Raw genomic sequence first — 17,858 nt, forward strand, 5'->3', positions numbered from 1 at the left:
CTCTAATAGAAACATGCCACATGGTTACCTGCTCTTTTCACTTGACTGTCTGTCTAAAACGTCTTTTCATGCCAGTGGACAAGGATCTACATTTTTATTTTGTAGTGGCTGCATGGTTTTGTAACATCATGAAATACTTTTTCTTTTCTTTTTTTTGTTCTTTTTAGGGCCGCACTTGTGGCATATGGAGGTTCCCAGGCTAGAGGTCCAATCAGAGCTACAGCTGCTGGCGTACGCCAGAGCTACAGCAATGCAGGATCTGAGCCATGTCTGCGACCTACACCACAGCACACGGCAATGTTGGTTCCTTAACCCACTGAACGAGACCAGGGGTCGAACCTGCAACCTTGTGGTTCCTAGTTGGATTCGTTTCCGATGCACCAAGACGGGAACTCCGTATGAAATACTTTTTTAAACATTGATTTGTTTAATTTTTTTACAGTTTATATTTAATTTGTCTAGTTTTTTTTTTTTTTTTTTTTTTTTGTCCAGTGTTGCAATAAACATCATTTTTGCGTATTTTTCTATTTATTTACGTAAGATACATTTCCAAAAAGTAGAGTTGCTTTGTTTATGGAACACATGTTTAAAATGATGTTATATAGTCCAGGTTGCCCTTCAAAAGTTTTTGACAATATAGAATCCCACCAATAGTGTGTGAGACTGTCCTTTTTCCCATATCTTCTTTGATACTAGATATTATAAAATTTTTGTTAATTGATAAAAAAATTTAACGACATTGAACATCTTTATGTTTTTTGTCCATTGTGTGTGTGTCTTTGTGAATATGAGTTGCCTATTAATGCTCTTTGTCCATTTTTAAATTAAGATGTCCATTCTTATTGATTTGTAAGAATACTTTATATATTGATAGCTTCAGTCTGTTGTTTGCCATATATGCTTTAGATCATTTTTCTCAGTTTGTCCTTCATCTTTTTACTTTAAGCTTTCAGAAGCTTTGTATATAGTTAAAACATTATCTTTCCCTTTTATTTCTGGAGTCATGCTTAGAAAGTCCTTCCCTATTCCAAGATAATAAAAGGGTTTTATGTTATGTAAGTAATAATATATGAAATTGTGTTTTCATGACAATGAAAACACACCACAGAGTGTTTTCAGTGTGTTTTAACTTTTTTGTTCGTTTTTTGTTTTAACTTTCTTAAAATTCCTTTTTAAGTACCATAAAACTATTGTTCTCAGTTAGGATGACAGGCATCTCTAGGAGGGACATAATCAGTTTTTAATTTTTTAAATATTTTAAATGATTAAAAATCAACATTGTATCTCTTTTATAAAAATATTTAAACAGAAGAAAGTATACAGAGGGAAAAAGAAACAGCTTCCTGTACCTCTTTCTCACCTGTACCTATCAATTCCACTTTCCTCTTTGGAGTTCAGGATCAGGATGTTATATGCTTTTAATGGCCTTCAGATTCATTTCTGAATATGTAATACTTTTTAGTTCATAAATTTATGAACTTGTAAAGCTCACAAATGGTTATCATTTGTGTATATGGAAGGTTTTTTAATTTTTTAATGGAATCCATTCTAGCTAATTTATCCAGAAAGGGATTTATGAAGGGATAAAAATGTTCAGAGTATCATAGCCTGGGAAGCAGTTTCCAGACTGTTTCAGGAATAAAACCCAGAAACACCTTGTAGAACTGGCTTGATGAAAGATTGATGGCAGCCACTGACTCCCAGAGAGAAACACTTCTCTGAGCAGGAAGCCTCTGTGGTCTTACCTCAAAACAGTCCATCTCTGTTGTTACCAAGCTAATCAGAGATACCATTTGCCAAACTGTTTCTTCAGATCTAACGCTTTGATTTTTCTAATTGACAGATTCTAGGCCACGTAGTTACTAGCCATATACTTTAATGAAATACCTAGCTATGAGGGAGGCTAGTGATACCATTTTCGTTGTTGTTGTTATTTTTGTTGTTTTAGTCTGCTTTGTGAAGGTGGGATTCATAGTGGTTTCAGCAAATTTGGGCACTGTGAATGAAAGATAACCACTACAGTGTTAGTTTGCATTTGACTCCCCCACTTCCCCACATTAGCATTTTGTCTTAGAGATCTTTCCACAGCTGTGCCTATAGATCTAGCATGTTCCTATTAAGCACTGCATTGTATTCTGTAATATGAATGACCATAGTCATTTTACTATTAGTCGCTTACTATTAACAGATATTTTGGTTTCTTATCCAAAGTTCAGTTATTTCTCTAGGATAGAGGTTTGAAAGTATCATGGATGAGTCCTTTGGTATGTATATCTAAAATTTTCTTAGATACACTAAATTACCTTTCCAAATGGCTATCCTGATTTATTCCCTTTAATGGTGTATGAGAACACCCATTTCCCTATATCCTTGCCAACAGTGGATATTCGCCATCTTTTTAGCTTTTGTCTGTTAGGCAAAAAGTATTATTTTAATTTGCATTTCTCTGATTATGAGCGATTTTAAGCTGGCAGCCTTTCTTCCTTTAAGCCTAAGGATTCAGACCATCCCTTTTCACTGAAGAACCTTTCTGCTTAGTAAGCTTGTTTTAATGAGGTCCATTATCTCCTGCTAACCAGTCTTATTCGTGTTCCTCTGTGTTATTATAAATTTAGTTTACATTTAAAAGGAATTTTGAGAAATTGATTTATCACTGTCTGAGAAAAAATGTTAAGTATCTGCCTGCTTTTGTACTGTGACAATATAGGACAAGCCCAAAGGTGAAATACAGTGACAGTAAAGAGAGTATTCTAACAAACTATTGGATCATTGTAGATGGCTTTTATATTTGCATGACTGGTTTGCCATTGCCCAGAATCAGAATTCAAAGATGCTCGCCTGCTTGATATTGTTTACAAGGAGGACATCATGATGATGAAGTGGGAGTGGCTCACTGTAGTGTAGTGTCTATAAAACTAATTAAATGAATGAGTTAAAAGTATACCCAAGTTAATTAAAAATATAGTAAGAGACATGGCTGAGAAATATTTTTGTTTTTTAACTTTTCCCAGAATATTTAGTTGGAATAGTTTTTGTAGGCTTATGTTCTATATTCGATAGATTTTATAGTATCACTGGATTCCACCATTTATGAGAGATCAGATGTATATTGTATAACACATATCAGTTGAAATTCTGTGTTTCCATTTCAATTACATATGCCCTGATATTAAGCTAATAGTATTTAAAGACTTTTTCTTTTTTTTTTTTTTTTTTTTTTTTTTTTTTTTTTTTTTTTTTTTTGTCTTTTTGCCATTTCTTGGGCCGCTCCTGCGGCATATGGAGGTTCCCGGGCTAGAGGTCGAATCGGAGCTGTAGCTGCCAGCCTACGCCAGAGCCACAGCAACGCAGGATCCGAGCCGCGTCTGTGACCTACACCACAGCTCACGGCAACGCCGGAACCTTGACCCACTGAGCAAGGGCAGGGATCGAACCCGCAGCCTCATGGTTCCTAGTCGGATTCGTTAACCACTGCGCCACGACGGGAACTCCTAAAGACTTTTTCTATCCTCCTGTGCCAATTTTTAAAATATTCAAGTATAGGAAAATCAGAAAATCAAAGCAAATTTTAGATATTTGAATGTTAATGTAAAAATGTGAATCTTGCATGGATTAAAATATGGCATGTTAGTGTTGTAGAAGTTTTAAAGGAAGGATTTAGTATTTTTACCTGGGGGGAAGCTGTTTTCAGTCACATATTTTAATTTTTAATTGGCTGTCTTGGCTGGTACCTTTTCCAGAATTTTTTTTTTTTTCCCTAGACTGTGTCTGTGCCTCAGATCAAAAGGATAGCTATATGACATCAGTATGTTCCTTTAAGTCTAAAAACCTTATCAGAGACCTGGCAATGAAATATCTTATGGTGTGGTCATTGTCCAGAGTTAGGTACTCACAAGGAGTTCATTATTGAGAGTCCCCATTAGACACTTCAGAAGGGCTGTAACTCCCTCACTAAAGGAAATTTCCATGTAAATGTAACTCTTTTGTCACATCCTTGTCAGGACTTGGTATTGACAGAAATAAATGTTTTCCAGAGTTCCTATTGTGGCTTAGCGGTAATGAACCCAACTAGTAACCATGAAGACTCATGTTTGATCACTGGCCTCACTTGGTGGGTTAAGGATCTCATGTTGCCCTGAGCTGTGGTATAGGCTGCAGATGTGGCTTGGATCCTGCGTGGCTGTGGCTGTGGTTGTGGTTGTGGTGTAGGCTGGCACCTGTAGCTCCGATTTGATCCTTAGCATGAGAACTTATGCTGCAGGTGTGGCCCTAAAAAGACAAAAAAAAAAAAAAAAAAAGAAAAAGAAAAAGGAATTAAATGTTTTCCAACCAATATAAAGTGGTATTTTATGACCTTTACTTGGGACTTCCTGGATTATTAGTGAGATCAAATATCTTTTTATAGGATTATTAGTTAAGCAGATTTCTTTTAGTCCAAATTGTCCTTTTTTTTTGGTTTTTTTAGGGCTGCACCCACGGCATATGGAGGTTCCCAGGCTGGTGGTTGAATTGGAGCTGTAGCTGCTCCGGATCCAAGCCACTTCTGTGACCTACACCACAGCTCATGGCAACACTGGATCTTTAACCCACTGAGCAGGGCCAGGGATCAAACCTGAGTCCTCATGGATACTAGTCAGATTGTTTCTGTTAAGCCACAATGGAACCCCTGAATTGTCGTCTTCTTTTTAAATTTTTTTTTACCCATTTTTATATTGGTTTGTTACTTTTTAAAATATTGATTTGTAGAAATCTAGACACTGATCCCTTAGTTATATTGCCTTATAAATATATTCTTCTTTCTGCTTGCTTTTTAACTTTAAATTGCCTTTTAATTTATTCTTTAGTTTAAATTTTAATGTAGAGATTGTTTTTGATGTTTTGCATTTTCTGTAACTTTTAAGTAATCCTTCCCTACACTGAGATCTTGAAATATTTTCCTCTGTTTACCCCACAATTTGTAAAATTTTCCCATGGGCCCTACCCTATGTTTGGGAGGTCTTTTAATCTATCTGGAATTATTGTATAGTGTTAAGTAGGCCTCTGTTTTTACCTTTTTGAAATGAATAACCAACTACTAAAACATCATTATTCCATAGTCAAAATTTTACATGTAGATTTGTTTTTTTTTGTTTTTTTGTCTTTTTTTTGCTATTTCTTTGGGCCGCTCCCGCGGCATATGGAGGTTCCCAGGCTAGGGGTCGAATCAGAGCTGTAGCCACTGGCCTACGCCAGAGGCACAGCAATGCAGGATCCGAGCCGCATCTGCAACCTACACCACAGCTCACGGCAACGCCGGATCGTTAACCCACTGAGCAAGGGCAGGGACCGAACCCGCAACCTCATTGGTTCCTAGTCAGATTCGTTAACCACTGTGCCATGATAGGAACTCCAAAATTTTACATGTAGATTTGTAATGCTAGCAACGTTTCTTGCTAGATTCTCTATTATCAGTATTATTGGAATAATTTGGTTATACATTGAAGGCTGCAATGGGATCAAGCTTTTCTAGGTTTTTATACTTTTTTTTTTTTTTTTTTTTGTCTTTTGCCTTTTCTAGGGCTGCACCCATGGCATATGGAGGTTCCCAGGCTAGGGGTTTAATCGGAGCTGTAGCCTCCAGCCTATGCCATAGCCACAGCAACTCGGGATCTGAGCCACTTCTGCGACCTACACCACAGCTCACAACAATGCCAGAGCCTTAACCCACTGAGTGAGGGCAGGGATGGAACCCTCAACCTCATGGTTCCTAGTCAGATTCGTTAACCACTGAGCCACAATGGAAACTCCTAGGTTTTCCTTACTTTTAAGAAATCCCTTGATAAGTAGAGGAGATAATAATGATTATTAAACATTCAAACCAAGTTTTCTCTCTGATAAGTAAGCCTAATATCAGATTTTCCAAGTATTCCTATCAATAGCAAATCTTGTTTTTAGCATTACACCTTTTGGGCTAGATTTACTGTGATAGTTGTGTACATTGTTTTTGTAATCTGGTATTCAGCCTGTTGTTTATGTTGATGAGGAGAAGACCTAGAGGATGAAGGTCAAGGGATGGAGATTTGTCTTTGCCTATTACTCTCAATGTATAGAACAAAGTTGTAAACAAAGGGTTTTATTTATATGGTAGATTTATTTTTCTTCATCATTCTTTTCTTTTTAAAATATATTTTGTAGGAGTATAGTTGACATAAAAAGTTGTGTTTCAGGTGTACAGCCAAATAGATCAGTTACACATATGCATGTATCTGTGCCGTTTCAGATTCTTTTCCCATATAGGTTATTACTCAGTACTGAGTAGATAACCTTGTGCTGTACAGTAGGTCCTTGTTGCCTATCTGTTTATATATGGTAATATAAAGATGTCAATCCCAACCCACTAATATATCCCTCCCACCCCATATTTCCCCTTTGGTAACCATGAATTTGGTTTCAAAGTCTGTGAGTCTGTTTTGTAAGTTCTTTTTTAGATTCCACATAGACCTGGAAATTATTCTAAGTGAAGTAAGTCATCATTATTCTTGAATTAGTGCCCTTTGTCATCATCACCAGTTTATTTTTCACAAGCTGGACTTATTTGAAAATTATTAGTTAATTTTAGGATTATTTAAAAATAAATGGTTTTGTTTAATGCAAAGTCTTGAGATTTTTTGTTTTTTTCCTTCGTAGGAAACTGCAAATATTGCAAGGAAATGTGGTTATTTGGATGCCTTATTTGTGGGACTTCCTTTTTTTGTTGTTGTTGTTGTAGGGAAGATGCTCAATACCAGCTACTATATTTTCTCTTCCAGACAGTTTTGTGATATGAAGAAATCTTGGTTGAGGCTGAATGTGTTTGACCTCCTCACTCCTAGGAACTATGAACTATTGCAGTGTCATGTTCAATATGTAGACTAAAACAGAGGTCATAATTTCCTTTTCAAAGAAACAATAAGGACATAATACCAGCAAAATAGAGTAAAACCGCTTGACTATACATATGATTTTTATTTTTCCATGATAGCTGGTTTACAGTGTTGTGTCAATTTTCTTCTGTACAGCTTGGTGACCCAGTTACACATACATGTATACATTATTTTTTCTCACATTATTATACTCCATCATAAATGATTAGATATAGTTCCCAGTGCTACACAGCAGGATCTCATTGCTTATCTATTCCAAAGGCAATAGTCTGCATCTGTTAACCCCATATTCCCAATCCATCCCGCTCCCTCCCCCTTGGCAACCGCAAGTCTATTCTCCAAGTCCATCAGACTTGGCTATACATAAAATAAGAATTCTAAAATATAAAGACATTTTCAAGTGCACAAACTTAGATCGTATTCAGAGAATGCTTCTCCAGTGACTTTTGAGCTTCTAAAATGAACCTTTTCCTGTTAGTTTCAAAGGTGATGATTGCTCATTCATTTATTACTGAATCCAAGGAATATAGAATCTCACTAGATGTAGGAAATAATGAATTATTTTATTATGACAATTTATCATTTAAAAGTGGGGATGCAGGAAGAGAGCATAAAGGGGAGGGCCTGGAAACAATACATGGGAAGTGTTCCCATTGTGGCACAATGGAAACGTATATGACTAGTAACCAGAGGTTGTGGGTTCAATTCCTGGCCTTGATCAGTGGGTTAAGGATCTGTTGTTGCTGTGAGTTGTGGTGTAGGTGGCATTTGGGTCTTGGATCTGGCATTGCTGTGGCTGTGGCATAGGCCGGTGGCTGCAACTCTGATATGACTCCTAGCCTGGGAACTTTCACATGCCATGAGTGTGGCCCCAAATAGCAAAAAACAAAAAAGAATACATGGGAAAATCTACATATAGTCTACCCATCTTATGTGTAATTCTCCAAATCCAATCTTGGTTCTTTTCCTTAGTTTCACAGTTCAGGCCCTAGTCGTCCTTGAACCCACCATCATTGTTCTATTTATTTTTAACAAATGGAAGTCAAAGGAGGCTTAGGTGTCTAATGTCATAAATCAGCACAGTCCCCCTACACACATTCCTGTTTAATTACTGGGAATTTTTATTGTTTGTTCAGTTAGTAGTTTTCATTAGATTTTCTTTCAGGCTTTCTCAATTTGATATGGCAAAAATATAATTTTTTATTCTTTTGTCCATAAAAAGATATTTTCATGCTATTGAGTAATACATGCTCACTATAAAAATTGAGATGATATAGCATGTGTATAAAAATATTAAAATCATAACATAATTCTACAACCAGGAGTTTATAGTGGTCAACCAGATCTGTTATGATTTCTCCTTATTTAAATCTTTTAATATCAATTTGATTGAAAAAGGAATTATTGGTTTTATTTCCTAGCTTTAGCCTAGATGCCATGATTTATTCTCCCTCCTCTTCTTTTCTTTATTTTCAATAAGGTCACTAACAAACTATTCATATTTACAGATAGTTTGAAGTAGTAAACTTTGGGAGAATATATTTGTTAATTTACATTAAATGTGAAATTCCATTTGCAGTCAAGTTAATGTTACTTTGATGAAATGAGGAAAGACATAGTAGATGTTTGGCAAGATAAATTATATTAGGATAACCAATACCCTTAAAACCAGTAAGTGATCAGTTAGGTATTTGGAAAATATTTTTACTTACCCAGTGTGATCTAGGAAACAGACAAAAAACGAAAGCATTTCCATCAGATAAAAATTATGTACTACTGCTGTCTGAAAAAACATATCTTAGTACTGGTTACAGTGGACTGAGCCTATGCAGATGGGCTGTCCCCTTTAAGAGCATTCATGAAACACTTATTTCTAGATGACCTTAGGTGATATATATATATTCAAAAGATGTCACTTTTTGGGGTAAGAATTTAATCAACATTAGTAGTAAAAACAGGAATGTTTAAGGTACAACCTTAAATCATGCTAAAAACCATGTAGTTCGGTGACCAGATTCATGTTCTGATGTTTTATAAATAACGATCCTATTGAGATATAATTCATGTACCATACAGTTCACCATCTAGTATGTTTCAGTGGCTTTTAGTATATTCACAGTTATGCAACTATCACCACAGTCAGTTTTAGAACATTTTCATCACCCCCCCACAGAAGCCCCATACCTATTAGCTGTCATTCCCCATTTTGTTTTGTTTTGGTTTTTTTTTTGCTATTTCTTTTTCTTTTTTTTTTTGTCTTTAGTTGTTGTTCTTGTTGCTGCTATTTCTTGGGCCGCTCCCGCGGCATATGGAGGTTCCCAGGCTAGGGGTCGAATCGGAGCTGTAGCCACCGGCCTACGCCAGAGGCACAGCAACGCAGGATCCGAGCCGCATCTGCAACCTACACCACAGCTCACGGCAACGCCGGATCGTTAACCCACTGAGCAAGGGCAGGGACCGAACCCGCAACCTCATGGTTCCTAGTCGGATTCGTTAACCACTGCGCCACGACGGAACTCCTTTTTTTTGCTATTTCTTTGGGCCGCTCCTGCGGCATATGGAGGTTCCCAGGCTAGGGGTCGAATTGGAGCTGTAGCCACCGGCCTACGCCAGAGGCACAGCAACGCGGGATCCGAGCCGCGTCTGCAACCTACACCACAGCTCACGGCAACGCCGGATCATTAACCCACTGAGCAAGGGCAGGGACCGAACCCACAACCTCATGGTTCCTAGTCGGATTCGTTCACCTCTGTGCCATGACGGGAACTCCTCATTCCCCATTTTCTACTCACCCCTTCAGCCCTGCCTCTAAGCAGATTAATTTACTTTCTGTCTCTGTAGAGTTGCTTGTTCTTAACATTTCATTTATAAATGGAATCATATAATTTGTGGCCTTTTGATTCTGGCTTCTTTCATTTAGAATGTATTCAAGGTTCATCTGTATCGTAACATGTACATACTTTGCCCCTTTTGGTGGCTTGCCATGTGTATGGGAATATTACATTTTGTTTATTTCTTTATTAGTTGATGGACTTGAATTGTTTTCACCTTTTGGCTGCTATAGACGATGCTGCTGTCAACATCTCATATGCATATTTTTGTGTGGACATATGTTTTCATTTCTCTTGAGTATATCCTTAAGAGTGGAATTGTTGCGTCATGTGGTTACTCTGTGTTTAACCTTTTAAACAGACTGCTTTCCAGATTGCCTGCTTCAATTTCAGTTCCCACCAGTAGTATATTGGGGTTCCAATTTCTCCATGTCTGTGTTAAGACTTATTTTTAATGTCTTTTTCTTTTCTTAAATTATAGCCCTGCTGGTGAGTGTGAAGTGCTAGCTCATTGTATGGGTTTTTGGTTTGTTTTTGGTTTTGTTTTGTTTTCTTTTATTTTTTGACTGCATTTGAGGCATATTGAAGTTCCTGGGCTAGGGTAGAATCAGAGCTGTGGCTGAAGCCTACACCACAGCTGTAGCAACACCGGATCCAAGATGCATTTGGGACCTATGTATGCCACAGCTTGCAGAAATTTGGAATCCTTAACCCACTGAGTGAGGCCAGGGATCAAACCCTCAACCTCATGGACAATATGTCGGGTTCTTAACCTGCTGAACCACAATAGGAACTCCCTCATTGTGGTTTTGATATGCATTTCCCTAAAGATTAATGATGTTGAGCATCATTTCACATGCACATTGGCCAGTTATATATCTTCTTTAAAGAAATGTCTATTTAGGCCCTCTGCTCATTTGAAAATTAGGTTCTATGACCTTTTATTAGTGAATTATGATTTCTTCATGTATTCTGGCTAAAAGTCCCTTGTCATATATATTATTTTAAAATATTTCTTCCCATTTTATGGGTAGTCTTTTCATTTTTTTTAATGGTGACCTTTGAAGTACAAAATTTTGTACTTCAATTAAATTTACGATTAAAATTAGAATTTTGGTTAAATTTGATTAAATCCAGTTTATCTGTTGTTGCTTTTATTGTTTATGCTTTTGTTATCATGTCTAAGAAACCATTGCCTAATGCAAACTCAAGAAGAATTGTGCATATTTTCTTCTAAGATTTTTTGGTTTTTTGGCTACATCTGTGGCATGCAGAAGTTCTGGGGCCAGGGATCGAATCCCCGCCACGGCCCATAACCAGAGCTATAGCACTGACAATGCTGGATCCTTAACCTACTGAGCCACAAGGGAGCTCCTTCTTCTAGGACTTTAATTGTCCTAGTTCTTAGATGTAGGTCTTTAATTCATTTTGAGTTCATTTTTATGCAGTGCTGGTTAGGAATCCAATGTAATTCTTTTGCATGTGGATATCTAGTTGCCTTGCCACCATTTTTTTTTTTTTTTTTTTTTTTTTTTGTCTTTTTGCCATTTCTTGGGCCACTCCTGCGGCATATGGAGGTTCCCAGGCTAGGGGTTGAATCGGAGCTGTAGGTGCTGGCCTACACCAGAGCCGCAACGCAGGATCCGAGCTGCATCTGCAACCTACACCACAGCTCACGGCAACGCCAGATCCCCAACCCACTGAGCAAGACCAGGGATTGAACCTGCAACCTCATGGTTCCTAGTCGGATTCATTAACCACTGAGCCACGACAGGAACTCCCCTTGCCACCATTTATTGAAAAAACTTTTATTTTCATTGAATTATCATGACCCCCTTGTTAAAAAAGTCAATTGATCATAAATATGAAGGTTTATTTCTGGAATCTGTATTCTACTTCATTGATCTATATGTTTATCTGTGTGCCAGAACCACACTGTCTTGATTACTATAGCTATATAGTAAGTTTTAAAGTTGGAAAGTGTGGGCTCTCTGATATTGTTCTCCTTTTCAAGATTGTTTTGGTTATTCTGGGTACCCTGAATTTCTGTTTGAAATTTCCATTTAGGATCACCTTGTCAATTTCTGCCCCCCCCCCCCCAAGAAATACATCCAGCTGGGATTTTGATACAAATTGCATCAAAATTATAGATTAATTTAGAGAGTATTGTTATCTTAACAATATTAAGTCTTCTGATCTATGAACATAAGATTTGTCAGTTTTCTTGATTTTTTTTTCCCTGAAGAACCAAATGGTTTTGTTGATTTTTTTTTTTTTTTGGCGGCATATGGAGGTTCCCAGGCTAGGGGTCGAATTGCAGCTGTATACACTGGCTGACACCACAGCCACAGCAACATGGGATCTGAGCTGAGTCTGCAACCTACACCACAGCTCACAGCAACGCCAGATCCTTAACCCACTGAGAGGGGCCAGAGATCGAACCCACATCCTCATGGATGCTAGTTGGGTTCGTTAACCACTGAGCCACGATGGGAACTCCAGGTTTTGCTCATTTTTTAAAAAGTTATTTTTCTATTCTCTGTTTTATAAATTTCCATTCTTTATTATTTCCTTCTTTCTGCTTGCTTTTTGTTTGATTTGTTCTTCTTTTTCAAGTGTCAAAATGGAAGGTTAGGTTGTTGCTTTGACTTTTTTCCTTTTTTTTCAGCATCAAAAAAGACTTAAAGAGATATATTGACTAATTGTAATGTATAAAATTTTTATCCAGATATCAAACGCATAATCAAACATTTAGAAAATAATCAGTATAATAGACATATACACATAGACACACAAATGCACATATACTGGGTATTTGTTAATATTAATTATTTTGAAGTATGATGTTGGGATAAGGAACATTTTATTTTTTAAAAATTCATTACATTTTTTATATTTATATTTGTACAGCCATTATCACAACCTGATTTTACAACATTTCCATCCCAAACCCCAAGTCTATCCCCCCCACCCCGCAACCTGTCTCCTTAGGTAACAGTAATTTTTTCAAAGCCTATGAGTCAGTTTTTGTTCTGCAAATAAGTTCATTATATTCTTTTTTTTAGATTCCAGATTTAAGTGATAGTAAATGATATTTCTGTCTCACTGTCTAACTAACTTCACTTAGTATGATAATATCTAGGATCCATTTTGCTGCAAATGCCGTTACTTCTTTCCTTTTTATGGATGAGTAATGTTCCATTGTATATGTGTACCACATCTTTATCCATTCCTCTGTTGATGGGCATTTAGGTTGCTTCCATGTCTTGGCTATTGTATAGTGCTGCAGTGAACATTGAGATACATGTATCTTTTCAAGTCATGGTTTTCTCTGGATAGATGCCCAGGAATGGGATTGCTGGATCATATGATAATTCTATTTAGTTTTTTGAGGAATCCCCATACTGTTTTTCATAGTGGTTGCACCAATTTACGTTCCCACCAGCAGTGTGAGAGGATCCCCTTTTCTCCACACCCTCTCCAGCGTTTATTGTGTGTAGACTTTTTGATGACGGCCATTCTGGCTGGTGCAAGGTGGTGCCTCATAGTAGGTTTGATTTGCATTTCTCTAATAATTAGTGATGTTGAACATCTTTTCATGTGTTTTTTGGCCATCTGTACATCTTCTTTGGAGACTTGTCTGTTTAGATCTTCTGCCATTTTTTGATGGGGTTGTTTGTTTTTATGGTAGTGAGCTGCAGGAGGTATTTATAAATTTTGGAGATGAATCCCTTGTCAGTCGCTTCATTTTCAAACATTTTTTCCCATTCTTGGGTTGTCTTTTTGTTTTGTTTAGGGTTTTGTTTGCTGTGTAAAAACTTTTAAGTTTAATTAGGTGCCATTTGTTTTGTTTTTATTGTCATTAATCTAAGAGGTGGATCTGAGAAGATACTGCTGTGGTTTATGACAGAGAGTGTTCAGCCTATGTTTTCCTCCAAGAGTTTTGTAGTATCCAATCTTATATTTAGGTCTTTAATCCATTTTGAGTTTATTTTTGTGTATGGGGCTAGGGAGTGTTCTAATTTCATTCTTTTACAAGTGTGGCTGTCCAGTTTTATCAGCACCACTTGTTAAAGGGACTGTCTTTTCCCCATTGCATTTCCTTGCCTTTTTTGTCATAGGTTAATTGACTGTAGGTGCATGGGTCTAATTCTGGACTTTGTATCCTGTTCCACTGACCTATGTTTCTGTTTTTGCACCAGTACCATATGGTTTTGGTGACTGTAGCTTTGTAGTCAGGGAGCCTAATTCCTCCAGCACTGTTTTTCTTTCTCAGGATTGCTTTGGCTATTCTGGGTCTTTTATGCTTCCAAACAAACTTTAAAATATTTTCTTCTAGTTCTGTGAACAGTGTCCTTGGTAATTTGGATAGGGATTATATTGAATCTGTAGATTGCCTTGGTTAGTATAGTCATTTTGACAATATTGACTATTCCAATTCAAGAGCATAGATTTTTTATGTCATCTTCGATTTCTTCCATCAGTGTCTTATATAGTTTCAGAGTACAGGTCTTTTGTCTCTTTAGGTAGGTTTATTCCTAGGTATCTTTTTTTTTATGTGATAGTAAATGGGAATGTTTCCCTGATTTGTCTTTCTGATCTTACGTTGTTAGTATATAGAAATGCAGTCAATTTCTCTGTATTAATTTTGTATCTTTCAACTTTACCAAATTCATTGATGAGCTCTAATAGTTTTCTGGTAGTGTCTTTAGGATTTTCTAAGTATAATATCATGTCATCTGCAGAGTGATAGTTTTACTTCTTCCTTTCCAATTTGGATTCCTTTTATTTCTTTTTCTTTCTGATTGCTGTGGCTAGACTTCCAAAAACTATGTTAAATAGTAGGGGTGAGAGTGGACATCCTTGTCTTTGTCCTGATCTTAGTAGGAATGCTTTCAGCTTTTCACCATTGAGAATTGTCATAAATGGCCTATTAATGTTCAGGTAGGTTTCCTGTATATGCACTTACTGGAGAGTTTTTTTTTTTTAATCAAAAATATGTGTTGGATTTTGTCAAAAGCTTTATCTGTACCTGTTGATAGGATCATATGGTTTCTATTCTTCCGTTTGCTAATGTGGTATATCACACTGATTGATTTAAGGATACTGAAAAATCCTTGTATCCCTGGATAAATCCCACTAGATCATGGTGTATGATCCTTTCAATGTATTGCTAGATTCTGTTTGCTAGTATTTTGTTGAGGATTTTTGCATCTGTGTTCATCAGTGATATTGGCCTGTAATTTTATTTTTTTGTGGTATCTTTGTCTGGTTTGGGTACGGGTGAGGGTGATGGTGGCCTCATAGAAAGAGTTTGGGAGTGTTCCTTCCTCTGCAATTTTTTTGAAATAGTTTCAGAAGGATAGGTGTCAACTCTTCTCTAAATGTTTGATAGAAATCCCCTGTGAGGCCATCTGTTCCTGGACTTTTGTTTGTTGAAAGTTTTTAAATCACAGTTTCAACTTCAGTACTTGTGATTGGTCCATTCATCTTTTCTATTTTGTTTTGGTTTAATCTGGGAAGATGGTACTTTTCTAAGAATTTGTTCATTTCTTCTAGGTTTTCCATTTTATTGGCATATAGTTGCATGTAGTAGTCTCTCATGACCCTTTGTATTTCTGCAATGTCCATTGTAGCTTCTCTTTTATTTCTAATTTTACTCATTTGAGTCCTATCCCTTTTTTTCTTGGTGAGTCTAAGGGTTTATCAATTTTGTTGATCTTTTCAAAGAACCACCTTTTAGTTTCATTGGTCTTTTTCTGTGGTTTTCTTTGTTTCTATTTCATGTATTTGTACTCTGTGACCTTTATGATTTCTTTTCTTCTGCTAACTTTGGATTTTGTGTGTGTGTGTGTATGTTTTTTTTTTAATTGCTTTAGGTGTAAAGCTAGGTTGTTTATTTGAGATTTTTCTTGTTTCCTGAGGTAGGCTTGTATTGGTACCAACTTCTGTCTTAGAACTGTTTTTACTGCATCATATAGGCTTTGGATTGTTACGTCTTTGTTGTCATTTCCTTCTAGGTATTTTTTAATTTCCTCTTTGATTTCTTCAGTGATCCATTGGTTGTTTAGTAGCATGTTGTTTAGTCTTCACATGTTTGTGTTTTTTTTTTTTTTAAGTTTTTTTCTTGTTGATTTCTAGTCTTATATAGTGTTGTGGTCAGAAAAGATTCATGATGTGATTTTACTTTTCTTAAATTTACTGAGGCTTGATCTGTGGCCCAGAATGTGATCTCTCCTAGAGAATGTTACATGTGCACTTGAGAAGAATGTGTATTCTGTTGCTTTTGTATCAAATATTCTATAAATATTTATTAAGTCCATCCGTTCTAATGCATCATTTAAAGCCTGTGTCTCTTTGTTCATTTTCTGTCTGGATGATCATTCCATTGCTGTAAGTGGGGTGTTAAAGTTCCAGCTATTATTGTGTTATTGTCAGTTTCTCCTTTTAAGGTTGTTAGCAGTTGCCTTATATATTGAGGTGCTCCTATATTGGTTGCATATATATTTACAATTGTTGCATCTTCTTCTTGGATTGATCCTTTGATCATTATGTAATGTCCTTCTTTGTCTCTTATAATGTTCTTTATTTTTAGGTCTATTTTGTCTGATATGAGTATTGCTACTCCAGCTTTCTTTTGATTTCCATTTGCATGGAATGTTTTCTTCCATCCTCTCACTTTCAATTTGTATGTGTCCCTAGAACTGAAGTGGGTCTCCTGAAGACAGCATATATATGGATCTTGTTTTTGTATCCATTCAGCCAGTACATGTCTTTTGGTTGAGGCATTTAGTCCATTTACATAAGGTAATTATTGATGTGTATGTTCTTATTGCCATTTTATTAACTCTTTTGGATTTGTTTTTGTTGGTCTTTTTTCCTTCCCCTCTTGTTCTCTCATCTTGTGGTATGATGACTATCTTTAGTGTTGTATTTGGATTGCTTTTTCTTATTTGCATATCTATTGTAGATTTTTGGTTTGCAGCTACCATGTAGTTTTGATATAGGAATACACACACACACACACACACACACACACGCACATACATATATGTACAAGATTGTTTTAAGTTGTTTGTCTCTTAATTGCGAATGCATCTCCAATAACCTGCATTTGTGTACCCCTCTTCTCATGATTTCTGGTTTTGGCAGCATATTTGTGTGTGGATGATTATTTATATGCCTTTACCATTGAGCCTTGACATTTGTAATATTTTTCTTTCTAGTTGTGACCTTTTCTTTTCCAGCTACAGAGGTTTGTTTAGTATTTGTTGTGGAGCAAGTTTAGTGGTGCTGAGTTCTCTTAGCTTTTGCTTGTCTATAAAGCTTTTGATTTCTCCTTCAAATCTGAATGAGAGTTTTGCTGGAAAGAGTAATCTTGGTTGGAAGTTCTTTACTTTCATCACTTTAAGTATATCATGTCACTCCCTTCTGTCCTTCAGGGTTTCTGCTGAAAATTAGCTCATAACCGTATCGAGGTTCTTTTGTATCTTATTTGTTTCTTTTCCTTAGCTTCTTTTTTTTTTTTTCTTTTTTACCATTTCTTGGGCCGCTCCTGTGGCATATGGAAGTTCCCAGGCTAGGGGTCAAATTGGAGCTGTAGCCACCAGCCTATGCCAGAGTCACAGCAACATGGGATCCGAGCTGCATCTGCGACCTATACCACAGCTCATGGCAATGCCAGATCCTTAACCCACTGAGCAAGGCAAGGGATCGAACCCGCAACCTCATGGTTCCTAGTCGGATTCATTAACCACTGAGCCACAATGGGAACTCCTTCCCTAGCTGCTTTCAATATTTTCTCTTTGTCTTTAATTTTGGTCAATTTGATTATTATGTATCTCAGGGTGTTCCTCCTTTGGTTTATTTTTTATGGTACTCATTGTTCTTCCTGGATTTGTTTCCCTCCCATGTTAGGGATGCTTTCAGCTGTTATCTCTTCAGATATTTTCTCTGGCCCTTTCTCTCTCTCTTCTCCTTCTGGCACCCCTATATTATGGATGTTGGTATGTTTAACGTTGTTGCAGAGTTCTCTGAGACTCTCTTCATTTCTTTTTAATCTTTTTTCTCTTTTCTTTTGCACATCAGTGATTTCCACTAGTCTGTCATCCACCTCGCTTATTCA

The 17,858-nt window shown here is 36.7% G+C and overlaps 1 protein-coding gene and 1 long non-coding RNA gene across 7 annotated transcripts in view; one reads left to right on the plus strand and one right to left on the minus strand.

Moving 5' to 3' along the window:
• RNF13 (ring finger protein 13) overlaps positions 1-17,858 on the plus strand; it is a 140,740-nt gene that overhangs the window by 33,105 nt on the left and 89,777 nt on the right. The window lies entirely within an intron of this gene.
• On the minus strand, positions 173-6,375 carry LOC146397531 (uncharacterized). The gene is made up of 2 exons (XR_014824194.1): positions 3,500-6,375; positions 173-3,191 (listed from the first exon to the last, which is right to left on the minus strand). It is a non-coding gene; the product is annotated as an uncharacterized LOC146397531 (long non-coding RNA).

The sequence above is a fragment of the Sus scrofa genome, chromosome 13, assembly GCF_054392235.1.
Source record: "Sus scrofa isolate SSC_HxYL_T2T_F1_AM1 chromosome 13, Sscrofa_HxYL_maternal_Yorkshire_Landrace_v2.0, whole genome shotgun sequence".
In the NCBI taxonomy this organism is placed as follows: Eukaryota; Metazoa; Chordata; class Mammalia; order Artiodactyla; family Suidae; genus Sus; species Sus scrofa.